The sequence below is a fragment of the Paramisgurnus dabryanus genome, chromosome 2, assembly GCF_030506205.2.
Source record: "Paramisgurnus dabryanus chromosome 2, PD_genome_1.1, whole genome shotgun sequence".
Classification (NCBI taxonomy): domain Eukaryota; kingdom Metazoa; phylum Chordata; class Actinopteri; order Cypriniformes; family Cobitidae; genus Paramisgurnus; species Paramisgurnus dabryanus.
The window spans coordinates 36,123,653-36,145,020 of NC_133338.1; the positions used below are offsets into that span (position 1 = coordinate 36,123,653).

The 21,368-nt window shown below is 40.3% G+C and overlaps 1 protein-coding gene across 4 annotated transcripts in view; it reads left to right on the forward strand.

Moving 5' to 3' along the window:
• Nucleotides 1–40: 40 nt before the first annotated feature.
• Nucleotides 41–21,368, forward strand: part of rgs9bp (regulator of G protein signaling 9 binding protein) — a 42,294-nt gene continuing 20,966 nt past the window's right edge. The window contains exons 1-7 of one of the 4 annotated variants that reach the window (XR_012335498.1): nt 61–248; nt 462–494; nt 594–668; nt 902–967; nt 2,453–2,521; nt 2,675–4,299; nt 13,407–13,421. The gene's annotated coding sequence lies outside the window, so the exon portion shown is untranslated. Of the gene's footprint in view, nt 249–449; nt 495–593; nt 669–901; nt 968–2,452; nt 2,522–2,674; nt 4,300–13,406; nt 13,422–21,368 lie in introns of those variants that run through there. The other 3 variants (XM_073812735.1, XM_065289368.2, XM_065289369.2) reach the window with 3 other exon arrangements.

The window sequence follows — 21,368 nt, forward strand, 5'->3', positions numbered from 1 at the left end:
AAATATTTATAACAAACAACCACATTTTTCCTGTACAGTATGATTGTAAGAGTGCGCTGTTTGAAGACTTGTCATTCTGTCATTGGCTTCTCCCTCTCAATTGACATTGCAAGTCTCTGCCTCTTCAAATCTGTAATCTCAGACACACAGTTTTCAGCTCACTGATGCTTTGTACATTATTGAAAATGCAAAAACACCTGATCATTTTTGTTTGCTGCATCTCTTTGGTGCTCTCAACACCACAGGTGGTATGTAAAAAACGTTTTTACTTTCAGACAGCTTTTAATGCGTCAACAATTTAATGGGATTCACATCTTAAACATGTCTTACTTAAAATATCAAAGTTGTATGTTCTTCATACATTATGTAAAAAAAATTATGTAGTAAATTTCACAAAAAAATAAGATTTTAGCTAGTTTACATTTTTTAACAGAAACATTGTTAATTAGTTTTTTTTGCAGCTGAACTCTGAAATATTTTTATCCACTGAGGGGGTGAGTCCTATCAGCTTTCAGCAAGCAGTAGCCTCCACTTAAAAATACAATTTAAATTGCAAATACTATTATAGTCATTTGTAAACATTCCATCCACAGAAGAAACCAACTCCTGCTACGAATCAAACAAACTCAAATATTTCTGGATCTTTGAATATGACTAACCATGAACAGGTAAGTGCCAAATTTTTAAATTAAAACCTGAATAAATAATACCTACTAAAGTGTACACAATTGCATTTTTTTAAAAAAGTGGCTGATAATGTTGTAAACCACAGCTTTATGATATTAAATAATTACATTCTGCAACATGGTTATTGCTTATATTGTACCATCTCAATTCTAGTAAAATATAATCTTTAAAAAATCCTTTAGGTTTTTAATTTTTGTATCTTCTTCCACAATAGACGATCAACCAAACATTCATCAATAATACGTTTTTGGAAAGGAAAAATGAGACGGATCACACAGAGGTAGGCTATCCTTTACAGTCTTGATGCCTGATAAGCACATTTAAAAACAGCAATTGAACAAAGTGCTGTAGCCTACAATATACTCAGGGTCATAGTTTGTGAGGGGTTGGGGGGAGGGAACACTCAAATATTTATACAATGATTAATAAAAACAACAGTTGACACAAATCTACACTCATGTAGGCAAATAGCCTATAACAAGAAAGGAAACCGATAATAAAAACCCACCCAAAATAAAGGGAGCCTACAGTATTTATGCAAAGATGTAACATACAAGAATGTTGAAATTAATTCAAAATTGGACAGAAAACCAATTTAGAAAAAAATCCATCACAATAATCGCTTTTACAACTTCTCTGTAAAGATCTGGCTGCACAATTTTGAATCAGTTTTTAAGGATAAAGATATTGACGTGCATGTTGGCAGGGATTGTTCAGTTCTGTAAACATAAAAAAACATTTCAAATCACATGAAATGTGTTTGCTTTGTTTTTAAGTTTAACCCTGGATAACCCAAGAAGATTGGATAGCATTGGCCAAATTTGACCCTGTGGGTTCTCCAGGGTTAAAGTTCATCTCCAAGCCAAATCAAATACACCTAAAGCAGCTATAAGGTATTCAGGGTCACTTGAAAAATGAAGGCAGGTGTGTTTGATTAGAGTTGGACCTGAACTCTGCAGGATAGTTGATCGCCAGCAGCAGGATTGGGCACCGCTGGTTTAGGGTTACGTAAGAGATGTCATTGGGGAGGTTTCCCTGACAGGGCTTAAACCTAGTCCAGGACTAACTTAATGTTAGTGTTGTCTTGACCGAAAACAACTTGCTCTGACATATCTTTAAATATATCAGTGCTGTTGTGTCTGAAGATGCACACCAGTAATGTTTATTTATAAATTATAGGCCTAGTCATGGTTTAAAATAATCCCTGTCTGGGAAACCGGCCCATTATTTTCATCGAGTTGTCAGAACCTTTTGAATTACTGATAGTCGGTAACTGAATTATTTTATCATACACTTTTAAGCATTTTTGTTTAAGTAAAATGTTTAGAAATCCATACTTTTTGTGCAAGAGGTATTACTATAAGGCAGGTTTCATAAACGTAGCCGTAAAGTTAAGAATAACTAGCAGTTAGGTAGGACTAATCAGTCTTATTATTTGGATTTAAATTAGAGCAATCTACCTTTCTATGTAACATACTTTAAACATTATTATGATCAGTCTTGAAGAGAAAAATTCATGACTAACTTTTAAGACTAGTCTTACAAGGCTTATAGCTAGTCAGGACTAGCCCTTAGTTAAAAGACGTTTAAGCAGTTTTTTTGATAAATTTGGCTTAGGCACTAGCATATTTTAAGTTCTTTACATGCAAGTTATTTTCAGCTCAAACATGTGTTTTAGTCTACAACTAGCCTTAATCCTTGTCTGTGAAACTGGGGTATATGAGTAGCTTGTGTTTAAAAAGTGTTTTTATTCTTCCTCCATTAGACAGAAGTGCCACAAATTGAAATCAAAGGTCAAGGGTTTGCATAGCCCTAACGAACAATCACTTAAATGGTAAGTTGATGCTTTATATTATTTTAACTCCATAGCAGAAGTACCAGATTGTCTCGATTGTCCAGTGATATCATAAAATAGATTAATTTATTGATTTTTAAAAGTTATTTGAAAATGGTTGTTTTAAAAATGTTAAACTTTTTATCTTCTCAGTTAAAGGACGATTGATGATGCAGGAAAACAAGCTGTTCAACAGTAATCACTTGTATAAAAGAGGACATCCGATTTTTTACCCATATATCAGGTTAAAGTACTTGATTTGGGTAGAATTACTAATAATCTGTCCTATTTACCAGTAAAAAAAATATGTAAACATTGTATGTAGTTGTAGGTTTTTGAGAAGCAAAACAACATCTAGTCTAAAAAAAATTGTAAAGTTTAGGATTAAATTGAGAATTTGAGAAAAAATAAGTTTTCAAATAAAATTCAAATTAAAAAAGTTTATTTTATTGTCATTACCTCGATTAGTCTAATTAATTCAATTGTTCACTAATTACGATTTAAATCAACGGGTGGATTTGTGCATTTTTTACCCCACCATGGATTGAAACAACCCAGCATTTCTTTAGAGTGTATATACAAAAAACCAAAGCCAGAGGTTATGAAGGGTAACAGCAAAACAAGGCATTAGTACATTTCACATGTTGGCATATTTCTTTGTAGTGTATATTTGTGGTTATCTGAATGAATGAATTAATGTGTTGACCAAACATCTAAAAATATAGTAAAACAGGATTTGCATTCTGAATGGCCTGTACGGTCATGGTTAAGATAGGATAACCAAACCAATTCAGCAAATACATATGCCCCTAATCTAATTTGACCGGAGACAGAGAAGACTAGTGATTTTCTAACCTATCCAGATATCCAAACAGAAATGAATGCATATAGAAAATATAAACACTTCTTAATTTAAGAAAATGTTCTTAATACATTCAAGATAAAAGAAAAATTATTTTGCTTCAGTAAAGTTATCAATCACTACATGCCTAAGATATGATAACAGATTTTTTTTCAATTTATTTTGAACTTTTTTGTGAAATTCATACTAAGATTCAAGATTCCAATAAATCTTGTGAGATATTAGTTTCTGGACATGTTGGTTAACTGCTGCGAGAACTGTAAAAAGTACTGGACCACCTGCTGGCCCTTGGGGTCTGGCCAGAATCTGGCACACTGAGAGAGAGAGAGAGAGAGAGAGAGAGAGAGAGAGACACCTGGAGGGTCCTGGAGGATACTGACACATTCCCAGCCAGATCCCAACATCTGGCTTATTTGTATACTGCTATTGTAGATAAATTGATAAATAAACATTGGTCATATGCTTTGACTGTCAGCTCAAATATGGATTATTATAATCTATTTCATCTTTAAGATTGTGTTAAGGCTAGAGGGTTTAAGGGTTGGTGGTAGCTTTCGGCTCTTGGAACAAGGTTTTATTCTTGTTACCATTTCAAACATAGTTCAATGCCACGATCTAACAACAAGGTTGCAGATGATGGAACATCAGCACGACCACTACAAGAGGAGAAAGCAATGTTGGATTCCCTCATCAAGGTGAGAAGTTATTACATTACACAGGAACTCTTAATAATATGTGCTTTATTCTCTTTTCGTTTTATATAAACAAACCTCCACACTTTTCAAAAGTTTGTAATGTTATCATTTTGCAAACTGAATTATGTCTATGTGTATATTAACAAAAACCTTTTTATTCCGCTTTTACCTAGAATCCACCTCGAAATGTATTTTTACCTACATTTTTATCAACTAATGAGGTAAGTTTGACTCACAATCAGAATTTTGACACTATAATTTACTATAACGATAACTTGCTGCCTTTAAGAGAATGACATTATATCAACAGAATAAAGCAAACCCTACTTGATGAAACCCTACTAAATGAAACAAACTCAAATGTTTGGGAGAATTTAAATAGGAGTAACCATGAACAGTTGAGTACCAGATTTTAAAAAAAGACCTTAATGACAAATACCCACTAAATGTACGCAATTACATCTCCTAAACAACTTGTCAATAACCGATAATGTTGTAAAGTAACATTAACAACAAATCTTTAAAGTTTCATATTTATTCAATCTTAATGAAACGGTTGAATTTTCAGGTAATATATTTTGTGATTTTCTTTCACAACAGATGATAAACCTTACGCTTTTCAATAAAACTCAAGGATTTTTTTGGGAGAGAAGAAATGACATGGATCGTGCAGAGGTGATCTTTACAAATAATAATACACTTGAAATGTTTTATAGAAATAGTTTACCAGAGTCTCAGTCTTTTGGGCACTAGATGGAGCCACAGAATGAGCCGACATAGCCCTACTGTACTTTATATATAGAGTTCACTATTTCAGTCTTGGATTATTACAGTTTTCCTTGATTGCTAAAACACTATAACCAGGCTTTTGAACTAAAATTTCAAAACCATAATGGCATTTTTCAAGAAGCACAATCATTTTTCTGAACTATAAACACTACTCCCCTGCTTTAACACATGAGACAGATTTGGTGAACTGTAACTTCAAAACTCTACACACAAATCTCTACATTCTCAGTGCTTACACCATCTGGTCATATGGAAAGTACTAGCATTCAATACTGTTCACTCAAGTCAGCACAGCTTAGGCTCAATTAGCAAACAATTACCAAGGTTGAAACACTAAGGGGCTGGACACACCAAAACCTTTAAACGCGGCTGAAAATGCCTTGAGGACGCCGAATGCCAGCTGTTTTTCAGCTGAGTGCCAGCTTTCTTCAGCTGAGCGCTTTGGTAGCTGTGATACTTCAACTGCGAGCCGGTTGGTTGCTGTGGTAATGTCCCGCCCCTCCTCCACTGTGATTGGGCGGCCGTGTGAGAACTGACATTGACGAGCGGAGCTTTTCTCCCAAAGTTGAATCTCTTTCAACTCTCAACGCTCAGCGCCGAGCGCGGAAAAAACGCAGAGCGCCGGTTTTCAGCGCGGAAAAAACCCGCTAGCTGCTAGCTTATTTGAAAAACGCCGAGCTTCCATTGGAAACAATTGAAAACATGCGCCGTCCGCGGGCGTAAAAGTTTTGGTGTACACAAGCCCTTAGGGGCTGGACACACCAAAACTTTTAAACGCGGCTGAAAACGCCTTGAGGACACCGAATGCCAGCTGTTTTTCAGCTGAGTGCCAGCTTTCTTCAGCTGAGCGCTTCGGTAGCTGTGATACTTCAGCTGCGAGCCGGTTGGTTGCTGTGGTAATGTCCCGCCCCTCCTCCACTGTGATTGGGCGGCCGTGTGAGAACTGACATTGACGAGCGGAGCTTTTCTCCCAAAGTTGAATCTCTTTCAACTCTCAACGCTCAGCGCCGAGCGTGGAAAAAACGCCGAGCGCCGGTTTTCAGCGAGGAAAAAACCCGCTAGCTGCTAGCTTATTTGAAAAACGCCGAGCTTCCATTGGAAACAATTGAAAACATGCGCCGTCCGCGGGCGTAAAAGTTTTGGTGTACACAAGCCCTTAGGGCAGGGGTCTCCAACACGTCGCTCGCGAGCTACTGGTAGCTCGTGTCTTAATTACAGGTAGCTCGCTCGTGGGTTTATTTATTTATTTATTTTCTGTGGTTATGGCGCATTTTGATGTCTGGTTAGTGTTACAAGCGCCTGTGGTACTAAAAATTGGGGGCGTGTTTGACGTCGCGTTGTAGACCGGCGTATGACATCAGTAATTTAACATGTATGATCCAAAAACAAACAGATAAGTCCGCGCATCTGCGTCCCGGCCACCGGCCGATCCATCCGCGCAACGCTGTGAAGCCCGCGCCACAGCAACCTACCGATGCGTGCGACGCTTTGAAGCCGAACACACCTCGGATCGAGACACTATGTTTAAAAAGGATGCCGTGATTTTCGGATTCACTTTTGGTAAAACGAAAATACAGTCGTTGTCACAAGTTCAATGGGTTATCATCTCATATTTAAACATCAAATGTCAAGAAATACCAGAGAGCCATATGAGCATTACATGTTGACTGAGAACAGGTAAGAGGATGACATGACACAGCTAACGTTAATCACTAAAATGATAGCAAAAGACTTAAGGCTGCTTAATATTATCAAGCTTGTGCTTTGACTGGACGTGTTTAAAAGCATGCTGATGATGCGCATTCAAAACAGAGTTAAACTTTCTGTCCAGTATAACTTAATTTAAGTCTTACATTTTGTGCAGATGCACTTTCTATAATACATTTATGTTGTACCAAGGCTTAATATTATGTAGAGTGCGTCATACAGTATAAAGCGCATCAGTTTGTGTTTATTAACCCTTAAGTTTCACTTCATCACGCAGCTTTTCCTGTTAGAGGTTTCTGTTAAACATCTATTTCATTAATACTCTAATATAAAAAATTTTGTCATAGTTTCTTCAAAATTAAATTTTATTTGAGTGTTTAATAAAAATATTTTTATTTTCACAATGACGCCCTTTATTGCCTCAGTTAATCGAGTACTCGTTTTTCAGACATATGGATTAATCTAAATGAAAAAAATGGCATACATACCTATTATGAATACAAAAGCAGTAAATACTCTATGTAAGTTTGGATCATCTTTCTAAATCTGATCTTTAATAAATGATTTTTTTTTATTCAAAATGTGTGTTTTTTTTAAGAATCCTACCCATATATAAGAGGTAATAAAAAGTATAAATAAAGACAACATGAAAGTATTTTTTGTTGTTGTTGTTTAAAAGGATCTGTACTTTCATTTGATGTATCGTATGTTAATGTTTAAAGAAATGCATTTTCTGGGAGGTATTAAAAATGCTGGCACTGGCTGGCAACTTAAAAAAAAAATGCTGTAGAGGAAAGAGTAGTTAATAGATCGTTGTGTATTAACTCCCTAATTTAGGTATTACGTGAGACAAGTAGCTCTCGACCACTTTTGTTTTTTAGAAAGTAGCTCTCCAATGAAAAAAGGTTGGAGACCCCTGCCTTAGGGGCTGGACACACCAAAACTTTTAAACGCGGCTGAAAACGCCTTGAGGACACCGAATGCCAGCTGTTTTTCAGCTGAGTGCCAGCTTTCTTCAGCTAAGCGCTTCGGTAGCTGTGATACTTCAGCTGCGAGCCGGTTGGTTGCTGTGGTAATGTTGCGCCCCTCCTCCACTGTGATTGGGCGGCCGTGTTGAGAACTGACATTGACGAGCGGAGCTTTTCTCCCAAAGTTGAATCTCTTTCAACTCTAGACTCTCAGCGCCGAGCGCGGAAAAAACCGCCAAGCGCCGGTTTTCAGCGCGGAAAAAACCCGCTAGCTGCTGGCTTATTTGAAAAATGCAGAGCTTCCATTGGAAACAATTGAAAACATGCGCCGGCCGCGGGCGTAAAAGTTTTGGTGTACACAACCCCTTAGAGTCAAAATTGAACACACATCAATCAGATCCTTCAATAGATAGATCAGGGGTCTCCAACCTTTTTTCATTGGAGAGCTACTTTCTAAAAAACAAAAGTGGTCGAGAGCTACTTGTCTCACGTAATACCTAAATTAGGGAGTTAATACACAACGATCTATTAACTACTCTTTCCTCTACAGCATTTTTTTTTTAAGTTGCCAGCCAGTGCCAGCATTTTTAATACCTCCCAGAAAATGCATTTCTTTAAACATTAACATACGATACATCAAATGAAAGTACAGATCCTTTTAAACAACAACAACAAAAAATACTTTCATGTTGTCTTTATTTATACTTTTTATTACCTCTTATATATGGGTAGGATTCTTAAAAAAAACACACATTTTGAATAAAAAAAAATCATTTATTAAAGATCAGATTTAGAAAGATGATCCAAACTTACATAGAGTATTTACTGCTTTTGTATTCATAATAGGTATGTATGCCATTTTTTTCATTTAGATTAATCCATATGTCTGAAAAACGAGTACTCGATTAACTGAGGCAATAAAGGGCGTCATTGTGAAAATAAAAATATTTTTATTAAACACTCAAATAAAATTTAATTTTGAAGAAACTATGACAAAATTTTTTATATTAGAGTATTAATGAAATAGATGTTTAACAGAAACCTCTAACAGGAAAAGCTGCGTGATGAAGTGAAACTTAAGGGTTAATAAACACAAACTGATGCGCTTTATACTGTATGACGCACTCTACATAATATTAAGCCTTGGTACAACATAAATGTATTATAGAAAGTGCATCTGCACAAAATGTAAGACTTAAATTAAGTTATACTGGACAGAAAGTTTAACTCTGTTTTGAATGCGCATCATCAGCATGCTTTTAAACACGTCCAGTCAAAGCACAAGCTTGATAATATTAAGCAGCCTTAAGTCTTTTGCTATCATTTTAGTGATTAACGTTAGCTGTGTCATGTCATCCTCTTACCTGTTCTCAGTCAACATGTAATGCTCATATGGCTCTCTGGTATTTCTTGACATTTGATGTTTAAATATGAGATGATAACCCATTGAACTTGTGACAACGACTGTATTTTCGTTTTACCAAAAGTGAATCCGAAAATCACGGCATCCTTTTTAAACATAGTGTCTCGATCCGAGGTGTGTTCGGCTTCAAAGCGTCGCACGCATCGGTAGGTTGCTGTGGCGCGGGCTTCACAGCGTTGCGCGGATGGATCGGCCGGTGGCCGGGACGCAGATGCGCGGACTTATCTGTTTGTTTTTGGATCATACATGTTAAATTACTGATGTCATACGCCGGTCTACAACGCGACGTCAAACACGCCCCCAATTTTTAGTACCACAGGCGCTTGTAACACTAACCAGACATCAAAATGCGCCATAACCACAGAAAATAAATAAATAAATAAACCCACGAGCGAGCTACCTGTAATTAAGACACGAGCTACCAGTAGCTCGCGAGCGACGTGTTGGAGACCCCTGAGATAGATAAAAGGGCCTGAATCAGTTCACTGAGCTTTGGAAGAATGGATCCACAGAGAAATGAAGGAATAGGTCGAGAAGAAGGAAGAGGGAGAGGAGGAGGCAGAAGATGAGGGAAAGGAGGAGGAAGAGGAGGAGGGCGGGGTGAAGGAGTAGTAAGAGGAGGAGGACATGATGAAATAGAAGGAGGGAGACGAAGGGCAAGGTGACAAGCAGTCTCAGATGAAATTCGAGCCACTCTAGTTGACCATGTCCTTGTCTATGGTATGACTATGAGGGAAGCTGAGCAACAAGTAAAGGCTAATTTGAGTCGCTTCACTGTTGCCTCTGTAGCACCTCTCTGCTCTACTTAACTAGAATAAAAATGTATTGCTTTAAAATAAAAGGAGGTGCCTCTATAGGTTATGATTTGGTTTAGGCCAGTTCCAGGTTCAGCATTGAGGGGGGAGTAAATTGACAAAGACAATGTGTAAGAGTGGAAGAAAAATGCAGTAATTTTATTACAGCAATAAATTATTTAAAATATTTCATTCTGATCACAAAATAGAGAACCACAGTAAAATATTGAGAAATAAATAATAATAAAATAAATAAATAAGAGCTCTTTTCCCAAAGTATCAAATAAAAGCTTTCCAATAAAATTAGTAAAAGAAAATAAATAGTCCTGTACCCGGGTATGTAAGGTGTAATATGTCAGTGTATGTGTGAAGGCTTATCTGTGTCCAAGGAACACAGGTTGATCCAAGGGTAGAGTTCAAGGGTTTTGGTTGTCCAGTGTGAAAAGGAAAACCAGTTCAATCGAAATCCAATGGGACTGACTCGCCATCCAGTGTTCCAGCTCAGTGTTCCAGCTCAATAAAAAAAACCAATCTCCATGCAGCAGTTTGAGAATACTAATTAACATCATATATTAAATATCATAAGATCTCTTTAAATTACAATTCAACTACAGTTCAACAAGTTTTATTAACTTGCATCGCTCGTAATGAGAGAGAGAAAGTGCCATTCTCACTCACACACACACAGGCTAATGTGTGCGCACCTCTAAACATTCTAATATTAATGTCTCCTATCTCTTAGGAGTTTGTTAGCATCTACAGTCATATATATCAAAAATCATGTTATTCAATATATTAATTAATAACTTCTATATTACTCAAAAACATAAAAACAATATTATCACAATAACAGTACAATAAAATAAAAGTAAATCTCCGATTGGTTTTTAATTAGTTAGTTCAGTTATCAGAGTAATATCATAGCATTTCAACTCACCGGAGTTTGGGATAAAACAACACAGGTCTTCTAGCCTCAACAATATGTAGACAAAATATGTACAAGAAATGGTAAACTGATTCAGATTTATAAAAATTGTTAGATTATATTACAAAAGTATAATTTTTCTTAAAAGGGTTATCAATAACGTCTAATTACAATTCAAGTGGAGTCTCCAGAATGACAAACAAACCCGTCACCTAGAAGATAACTGCACCAAAATAACAGTCTTTTCAAATATATTCATAAACAAACTAGTCACCTTGAAGTTGACTATACCAAATTTAAAGTCTTTTATTAAACACGTCAAGCAGACCAAAAGAAAATGAAAAATAAAAACATATAATGTAAACAGCTTTTTGTTCTTGCTATATTTATATTTATTCTGTGTATTAATATGTATATAGTTGAGCAATCTAATACTAAAGTTATGGTCTTAGTAACCAAACTTTAAGGTGGGTTACACCTCCATCTTCAGAGCCTTCAGGGAGGAAAACATATAGGTGTACTTACAGTATGACTGCTCTCTACAGTAACTTTAGTGTGCATACACTGTTGGACTATGCTACTGGAATAAAGAAATGCATAAAATTGCTTTCCATACAGAAAGACATATCAGTAGACGGACGCCAGAGGTGGATCACGCAAGAGGATTTTTCCCTCGCTGTTTGGCTAGGACCAATATAGCTGTGATGTGAATGAATAAAAATGTGCTAATGCATGCATTGATTTTGTCTTTTTTGGCCATGTGAACGGGTTTTTGAGGGGAAGAACCACAAGCAACATAGCAGTTTTGGATATATTGTTTTGAATTTATTGCACCAGTGTTAGTATGTTATATGTGTTTTAGAAAGCTTGTGTGTGATGTCTGAGGAAAAAGTTTGGTTTTTCAGTAAGAGTGAATGGTTTTGATTGTAGAGCTTCATTTTGACCTGAAAATAGGATGTTTGGAAAATTGTGTGAGACGTAATGGAATTGTGTTAACTGTTTTGAGAATATGAGGCTGTAAGGTGATGCAAAACCCTGACAAAAGGTATTTTTAAAACCAGCAGCAAATGGCTGAATGCACAGGGAACCGCTTTGAAATTCCTGTTGAATTATCATCAAAAACCTTCCTCCAAGAATTCATATCTACCCCCAAGACAGCTACCCCATGGTGTGGGACAGAAGAGTCACACACCCTACCACACTTTCTCGTCCTCCTCTCCTCATGTTTTAAAAGCAAACTCTATATGGAATGCTACATTCTACATTCACAAAGAATCTGAAACTGGTCTTGTTTGGTGTTATATGAATTGTTTTTAATGCAAGTGGTACATTTGGGTTTATTAATATGACAACAGGATTCAGTGTTAATCTGTGACAATAAATAAGTAAATTTAACCTAATGTTGGGAGAAAACTCCCACCTTAGACATGTTGACCAATCACCCACTGTATGTATATTAGGAAACACCCCTGGGCTTACAAGAACCAATCAGTATATCATTATCATAATGATTTGTTCTCTGGATATTTAAGGGAAATGGTAAAAGATTTGGGTGGGACTATCCTCATGTATTTTTATTTTACTTTGAGGAATCTGTAAACAGATCTTCATCATTTGTCAGGTATGCAATATTCTCATTAGATTTTTTTGTGTTTAAATTGGATTGTAAATTGGCTTCTGAATTATGTTTTCCTACCTGGTTAATAAATTGTTACATTTGCATTCATTCTAATTTGCTCTGTATTATTGACTCTTCTAAGTTACTATAAAGATATCCTTTGTTACCACAAATCTTTGATCGGGGTTAATTCATGTTAATTAGATTCTGCCTCTTCACTATGTTGGTGGGAAGTCGCATGGACTATCAGAGTGATAGTTCTATTATCCATTTTATAGTTACGTTATTCTATAGTCATATGATTTAACTATAGGCAGCTAGAAGGAGCTAAGCTAAACCTCTGGTTATAATTCATTAAGTGGTGTAAGCGACTGTGGGGGCTATATGGATTCTATTTAATGAGAGCACGTTAACATGAAGCGGTATCGTTAAATTGCTTTAGCCATAACCTCTAGTTTTTGTATGGTCAGATTAATTATTTAACCTTAACTAAGTTGTTTTGTTATCGCATTTGGTAATTATAATTACCTTTGTTCTAATCATGTTGTTACATAGTCCTATGATTTAACTATGCATCTAGAAGGAGCTAGACTGAACCTCTGACTATGGTTTAAGTTTTATACTTAATTGGCAATTTTTGAGAGCTACATTGGGACCTTTTAACAAGAGATTGACTTTGTTAAATTGCTTTAGCTACAACCTCTAGTACGGTCGAGTTTGTGTACAGATACCCGCACAACGGCCGGTGTGGGCTGATATGATATTGGTAATCGAATGAATGAGTTAATGTAAACATGAGTAGATAAAATGATCAAACGTTTATCTAAATTCCATAATTACATCAATTGGATTCATATTACAAAATGTCTTGATCTTCTTGGAGTCAGATGAAGCTACCTAAGTTGCGTAATGTTAAAACGTCATTGGTAAGCGCCGGAAAAGACCGAACGCGCGACGATCCTTCTGCCATGTTTGGATTCCGCCGTTGGGCCAAACGGATGGATATATATTTTTATTGTTCCCCTTACAAGGCATAGTTTCAAAAAATGTGTTTAAGCAACCCAGAAAAACTGTAAGATATTTTGTGATTTTCTTTCACAGCAGATGATAAACCTTACGCTTTTCATTAAAACTCAAGGATATTTTTGGGTGAGAAGAAATAACACGGATTGTGCAGAGTTAACTTTACACATAATAATACACTTGAAATGTGTTTTAGAAATAGTTTACCAGAGTCTCGATCTTTCGGGCACTGGATGGAGCCACAGGATGAGTCGACATAGCCGTAGTTTATGTATAGAGTTCACTGTTTCAGTCTTGGCTTATTAATATGTGATGGCTTTATTGGCACACTGTTCATGGCAAATCTCTAAAAACATGAAAATGTAAAAAAAATATAAATGTAAATATATATATATAATGTATGTGAAGTGAGTTGCCTGTTTAAAAACTCAGATTTTAAAAGTGTTTCTCATTCCTCCTTAGACACAATGGCCACAAAACGTCTCACAAATTAAAACAAAACCTGCACAGCCCTGTGAGTTTTAATTATTGTATCTCCATACTAGTAGTAGCTGTGTCTTGACAAGATAACTGATCATAATACCGGTAGTTGATTTGTGAAAGGTTGTTTAAAATTGTTTAAAGTCGCCATGAAAGGGAAGTATCAATTGCCTAACTCAGTGCTTCTCAAACTGACATTTTATAAAATAAATTAATTTATCATGAATTCTGTGCAATCAAACCTAAAAAAATAGGTCTACTAACAAACAGCAATACTTTCTTTTATCTAATTTGTTTAGTTTAATTAAAAGTTGAGTTTTAGAACAGTTTTTTTGTCATAAATTTTCTTTGGGGGGGCCGCGAAGGAATGCGCCGTACACAAGGGGGGGCGCACGCTAAAAATGTTTGAGAACCACTGGCCTAACTTTCCCCGTGGTGACGTGTATCCGAGTAAAACTGGCCTTTGAAATGAAATAAGGCAGGGCTGGATTTGAATTTGTCCATCGAGATCTGATTGGATCATTTGAAGTTGGGTCGTGTTGCTAATTGCTAATCACAGCGATATTCTCCCGGACCCCGCCCAGCTGCCATACTGTACATTATGACCGGAAGTAAAAAGAGATTGTTTTTAGGAGGGGAGGAGATTTGCATTCTTGATTAAACATTATGAGGGCACATGAATTTAAAAAAATTTATGAAGCTCACAGATAAATCATTTGTAAAAAATACCACAATATTACAAAACAAATTACATTTTTATTTTTCTTTCATTGCAACTTTAAACCTTTTTATTTTCTTATTAAAAGGTAATAAAATTGTAATTGATGCAATTGGAAATCATGCTGTTCAACAATAAACTTTTTAATCTTTTAATCTTATGATTAAAAATTTTTAATCTTACGATAAAGCTAAAGACATGCAATTATGACCCATAGGCTATATCAGGTTAAAGTTGTTAGGAACGACAGAACACAAAAATCCCAATGCAGAGGTTTATTCAAAAATCAGTAAAAGTCAGTATGTGAAGAAGATGAGACAACACCGGAGCCGACGTCCTTGTGTGAATGGTGTGAGTAAGAGACAACACTAGATCCGAAATCCTTGTGAGAGAGATGCAAGAGACAACACTAGATGTGATGGGATTTGAGTATTGATGTTGTTTTTTTATGAACGTATTAATGAATTGTATAATCTTGTGCATCATATCATTGGTTTTTATGAAAATATTAATGAATTGTATAATCTCATGGATCATGCCTGTCTGTATTGCCTTGTTCTGCTTTTTCTTTTTTTATGAGTAATAGACTGTTGCGTATGCCAGCATGATGAGCTGATTAGGGAAGGGTGGAGACTGTGCCCTTTAAAAGCATGCTGTAGAGACTGTGTAACTGAGAGCTCCTTACGGAAGACGTGCAGTCATGTGTGGAATAGCGGAAGTGTGACTGGCGTGGTAGCGTCTTACGGAGACCGCGTGAGCGGGTGAATGAACGGCGAACTCCCTGAAAGACTCAGAGATTTCTCCAGTGCGTGACGAGTGTGAGCAGATCTATGTGCAGTGTATTACGCTGAAGGACGAGGTTGGCTACACTATGAAATGAGCGCGGGTGGATTGCCGTGCAGCAACGACGCAGAGAGAGAGCGAGAGGAGTCTACGCTGTGAGTGGAGCATAACAGTGTTTACCCCGGCGGAACAGAACATTCCGTTTACAACGCTGGACTTCGCGTAGACTGGGTAGTGGAAATTGCTACCTGGTCCTATTGTGAGTACCATTTCAGCTTTTATACTCCTGAAGCAAGACCAATGAAGGAAAACTCCATTTGAACTTGACCGGTCGCACTGTTTTAAACATTTATTACAAAACCTGATGATTGCCAGTGATTGCTAGCCTATAGTCACTTTGTGTATTTTTATTGCTATATTCAGGGTGTAGTGCTGTGCTATTGGAGTGGTGTGATTGTGCTGTGGTTTGAAGCTGTGTGCACGAGAAAGTAATTATTGAGGTGTTGTGTATAACTTGTGAGCTAGAGATACTGGCAGCCGTTTCATCTGTTTTTCAGTGTGCTGTGTGAATCCGGTGGAGACTTAGGCCACTGTAGGACTGAAACAAAGTGGTGCACTTGATCTGAGCAAGCTAGGACGAACTGGACTGCCCCTTTGGACTAAGCAGCATCTTGCATCCTTTTAAGGACTTCTCAGTGTGCTATTTTCTTAATTGAGTGTTGCATTGATTCCCAAATTTTAAATATTTTTATCTGTGTACTTCATAAAAGGTTTTTGTAACTTGATCCATCTCGTCACTGTCAATATTATATGCCCAGCCCTCTGGGTGACGTGATTTATATTAAATGTGGTTGTCCTTGTGAGTCCTGGGTCTCAGATAAGCCCCCAGGTGGCGTAGTAGGCTACCTTAATAATAAATTAAATTTCGGCCTGTATTCAGCCGTTAAGAGGACGAATATTTGTCGCCCTCTTTACACTAGAGCGGCAGTCCACAGCCGTATGCCCTCGGGAGAGACTATAGTAGTGGGAAACACAGCACGGGCCGTAGGACATCCACTAACACACCCGTAGGTCACAGAGGAGGGCTCCTGGCGAAACAGAGAGAGAGAGATAAGGTGGAGAATCCGCCTTCAGCAGGTGGAGATGCTGGACAGCGCTCAGATGTCGGACTCAGTTGCCACACCAGCCGAGTGAGCGTAAGAGCAAAGATGAGAGCAAAATCCAGCAGGAGACGGGTGATGGCAGGGAACAAATCCTTAGGGAAGTGTACGGCAGAGCAGGGGATCTGGGAGGATAAAGGCAGCAGAGAGCACAGACTATTATTAGAAAAATCCTAAACACGACTAGACAGGGACTAGACAAAGCTAGAGCGGCATGAACATACAAAGATGAACTTGCAAGGAACTGAGGACACGAGGGGAACATAAATCAAAACGCATTGGGCAAAAATTTGAAACAGGTGTGTGACGCCGGTGAGAAGAGTCAGCGATAATGAGGTCACCAGGTGGGAGGCGCGCACGTGTGGAGCTGTAAAAACACAACACATTAAGAAAACAAAGACAAGGCGGCCGGTAAGACCAAAATCATGACAGGACCCCCCCCCCCCCCCCCGACGACCGGCCAGGGGGCTCACCTCGTCGCCGGCGGAGATCCTCGATCAGCCCAGGGTCCAGGATGTCCCGGGCCGGTACCCAACTCCTCTCCTCCGGACCATAACCCTCCCAGTCTACAAGGTACTGAAACCCTCTGCCCCGGCGGCACACATCTAATAAGGACTTAACAGTATAAGGGGGCGCTGTCTACAAGCTTAGGGGTGGGAGGGGTGGTAGCAGAGGGAATGGGATTAAGATGAGAAAAAAAACGGGTTTAAGTTTGGACACATGAAAGACAGGGTGAATCCGACCGAGTGCAGGGGGCAATCTGAGCCTGACCGTCACGGGATTGACAACCTTAACGATTCTGTATGGCTCAAGGAAGCGCGGAGCCAGCTTGCGAGAAGGCTCACGGAGAGGCAGATCCCTGGAAGAAAGCCATACCTTTTGCCCACAGATAAAACGGGTGCAGGTCTACAGTGATGGTCAGCCGCAGCTTTGATTCGTCTGGATACTTGGCGTAGAGTAGATCTAGCTCTCCTCCAGGTGCATTTGCAACGACGGACGAAAGCTAGCGCAGACTGAACCGCCGCATCGGGTTCTTGGGACGGGATTAAGGGAGGCTGAAATCCCATGGACGCCTCAAACGGGGACATATTAAGGGAAGACACGGGGAGAGAATTATGGGCATACTCCACCCAGGGTAGCTGTTGGAACCAGGAGCTCGGATATTGGGATGTCAGACAGCGGAGAGCTCGACCAAGATCTTGGTTAGCCCGTTCACATTGCCCGTTGGTCTGCAGATGATAACCTGAAGACAAGCTGGCTGTAGAGCCGATCTGTTTACAGAATCCTTGCCAGAAACGAGAGACAAATTGAGGACCCCTATCAGAAACCACGTCAGTGGGCAGACCATGTAAGCGAAAGACGTGTTCAATCATTACTTGGGCTGTTTCCTTGGCAGAGGGGAGCTTGGGCAAAGGGACAAAGTGAGCAGCCTTGGAAAAGCAGTCCACAATGGTCAAAACAACAGTGTTTCCCTTAGAGCTAGGTAAATTGGTCACAAAATCTATGGCAATATGAGACCAAGGACGGGAGGGAACGGGTAAGGGCTTAAGCAGACCAATAGGGGCTTGATGAGAGGCCTTATTCCGGGCACAAACCTGACAGGCTAACACAAACTGTCTGACATCTGGAGCCATGGAGGGCCACCAGAAACGTTGGCGGACGACAGCCAACGTTCTCCGAACCCCCGGATGGCAAACAAACCTGGACTCGTGACCCCACCGGATGACCTCGGAGCGAAGCGAATTCGGAACCCACAGTCGACCCGCTGGGCACTCCTCTGGCACTTCCCCCTCCCGGCCGGCCCGTCTCACGCGTTGTTCGATTCCCCAGCGCAGGGCACCCACCACCCACCCCTCCGGGAGGATGGTTTCGTCCCTAGCGGAAACGGGGTTCTCGAACAAACGAGAGAGGGCATCGGGCTTAGTATTCTTGGAACCGGGCCGGTACGAGAGGGCGAAGTTGAATCTGTCAAAGAAGAGTGCCCACCGAGCCTGACAAGACGATAACCTCCTGGCTGAACGGATGTACTTGAGATTCTTGTGATCCGTCCAGATCAGGAAGGGCTCCAAGGTCCTTTCCAACCAGTGACGCCACTCACCCAAGGCCAGTCTGACCGCCAGCAGCTCCCGATTACCTAGGACTTTAAATTATAAACCGGGACTTTAAATTATCAAAGGCCTCCTGAGCCTTGAAACTCCAGACAAACCTCTCCTTGGTGGAGGTGAGGGCCGTAAGGGGCTGAGCAATCTGACCGTAGTTCCTGATGAAACGCCAGTAAAAATTGGCGAAGCCCAGAAACCGTAATAACTCCTTACGGGACTCGGGGACTGGCCATTCGCCAACCGCTTTGATCTTGGGTCGGGACGTATCTCGCCTGCGGCAACAACAAAACCCAAGAACGAAACTGACCTACGATGAAATTCGCACTTCTCCGCCTTAACAAATAGCTGGTTCTCAAAGAGCCGTCGTAAAACTCTGCGAACATGCTGAGTGTGTTCCTGCATAGAGGGGGAAAAGATGAGAATGTCATCTATGTACACAAAGACAAATTTATTAATCATGTCTCTCAGCACGTCGTTGACCAAAGCCTGGAAGACAGAGGGAGCTTTCGTGAGCCCGAATGGCAGAACGCAGTACTCGAGGTGTCTGGTAGGGGTGTTAAACGCTGTCTTCCATTCATCTCCCTCTCTTATTTGCACCAGATGATAGGCATTGCGCAAATCTAGCTTAGTAAAGAACTGCGCTACCTGCAGAAGCTCGAAAGCAGTAGACATTAAAGGAAAAGAGGTACCTATTCTTAACAGTAATGTCATTCAAGCCCCTCTAGTCAATGCAAGGATTGCCCCGGTCAGATCGGCCGCCGAAACCTGAGGAGGAGAGAGAACAGAACCCAAAACAGCAGAACCAAGACAAGACACATGACAAGACTGAGACCAAGATAAAACAATATTGTGTTGCCAATCAACGTGAGGATTGTGCTGCGCCAACCATGCATGCCCCAAAATGATAGGTGAAAGAGAGGCATGGAGGAGGTGCAGCACGATCTCTTCACGATGATTGCCTGAGACAGAAAGACTCACAGGAGCAGTGCAGTGTGTAATCCGCGCCATCTGCTGCCCCTTGAGGGACCAGACATCCAGGGGGATCTGAGAGGAACCAGTGCTTCATCAATAAAGTTGCCCTCCGCTCCAGAGTCGAGAAGGGCGGAGGAGGGACGATCCCGCCCAGCGAAGGACAACGTGACAGGGAGTTGGGTACTGGAAACAGGGGAGAGTTTAGAAGAGGTGACGCCCACTAGGACTCCCGGACTCACTGATGGGCAGCGGCTTTTAGCAGGCAGGTCTTAGCAAAGTGTCCGGGCTTCCCGCAATAGAGACACAGGGCATTCTGCAGACGCCTATCTCTCTCTCTCTGTGAAAGGCGCATCCGCCCCAGCTGCATGGGCTCGGCCTCAACAGGCGGTGAAGTCGATGAAGAGGTGGACGGGGTGGACTCGTCCAGGAAAACTCGCTGGCGAAAAGAGCGGCGCTGATTACGTAGCAGCCTCCGGGCTTCGATCCTGAGGGCTAGGTCAATAATGGCATCGAGGGAGAGGGGAAGATCGTGGATGGCGATTTCATCCTGGAGACCATCAGACAATCCATCTACAAACTGCACCCAGAGAGCAGCTTCATTCCACTGACAGTCAGCCGCTAAGGTCTTAAATTCAATAGAGTACTCAGTAACAGAGAGCCTTCCTTGAAAGAGCCGAGCCAGCCGAGCCGCAGCAGCATCCCTGCGCACCGAGCGGTCAAAGAGCTTCTCCATCTCCTCACGGAACTCATCAAAAGAGCGACAGCAAGGATCGCGGGCATTCCACACGGCCATAGCCCACTCGCGTGCCTTGCCGACCAGAAGTGTGATGACATACGCAACCCGGGTGCGCTCGGAGGAATAGCGGCAGGGCTGGAGGGCAAAAACCAAAGAACACTGCGACAAGAACGCCCGACAGAAGGCGAGATTGCCATCATAAGCTGGTGGGGCTGTGGCATGGGGCTCCGTCTCGGACTGCTGAGTAGGGCGGCGTCCTGACAGACCTGGTCGAAGCGAGACGAAAGATCAGCCACGCGGGAGGACAAATCCTCGACCTCCTGGGACGTGGTGGAAAGACGGGCAGGTTGTTGGCCCAACCAAGACCCCTGCTGGGCGAGCGCCGTCCGGAGTGCGTCGACCTCCGCGGGATCCATAATGGCAAGTTTGTCCTGTTAGGAACGACAGAACACAAAAATCCCAATCCAGAGGTTTATTCAAAAATCAGTAAAAGTCAGTATGTGAAGAAGATGAGACAACACTGGAGCCAACGTCCTTGTGTGAATGGTGTGAGTAAGAGACAACACTAGATCCGAAATCCTTGTGAGAGAGATGCAAGAGACAACACTAGAGCGGCATGAACATACAAAGACGAACTTGCAAGGAACTGAGGACACAAGGGGAATATAAATCAAAACAGATTGGGCAAAAATATGAAACAGGTGTGTGACGCCGGTGAGAAGAGTCAGTGATAATGAGGTCACCAGGTGGTAGGCGCGCAAGTGTGGAGCTGTCAAAACAAAACACACAACACATTAAGAAAACAAAGACAAGGTGGCCGGTAAGACCAAAATCATGACAAAAGTACTTAATTTAAGTCAAATTATTAACATTTTGTCCTGTTTTATATCTGTTTTTCAAGATATCTAAATATTCCTAAAATTCTATTAGAAAGCAAACTGGCAAATCCTGTAAAAATATATTTTTTAAAAGGGGTAAGAAAAAAATAGGACTAGGCCTAAGTTTAATTATCAAATATAACTAGTTTTAACAAGCATGCCTTATTAAAAACATTACTGATGTGCATTTTGAGGAAAAACAAAGGGCACTGAT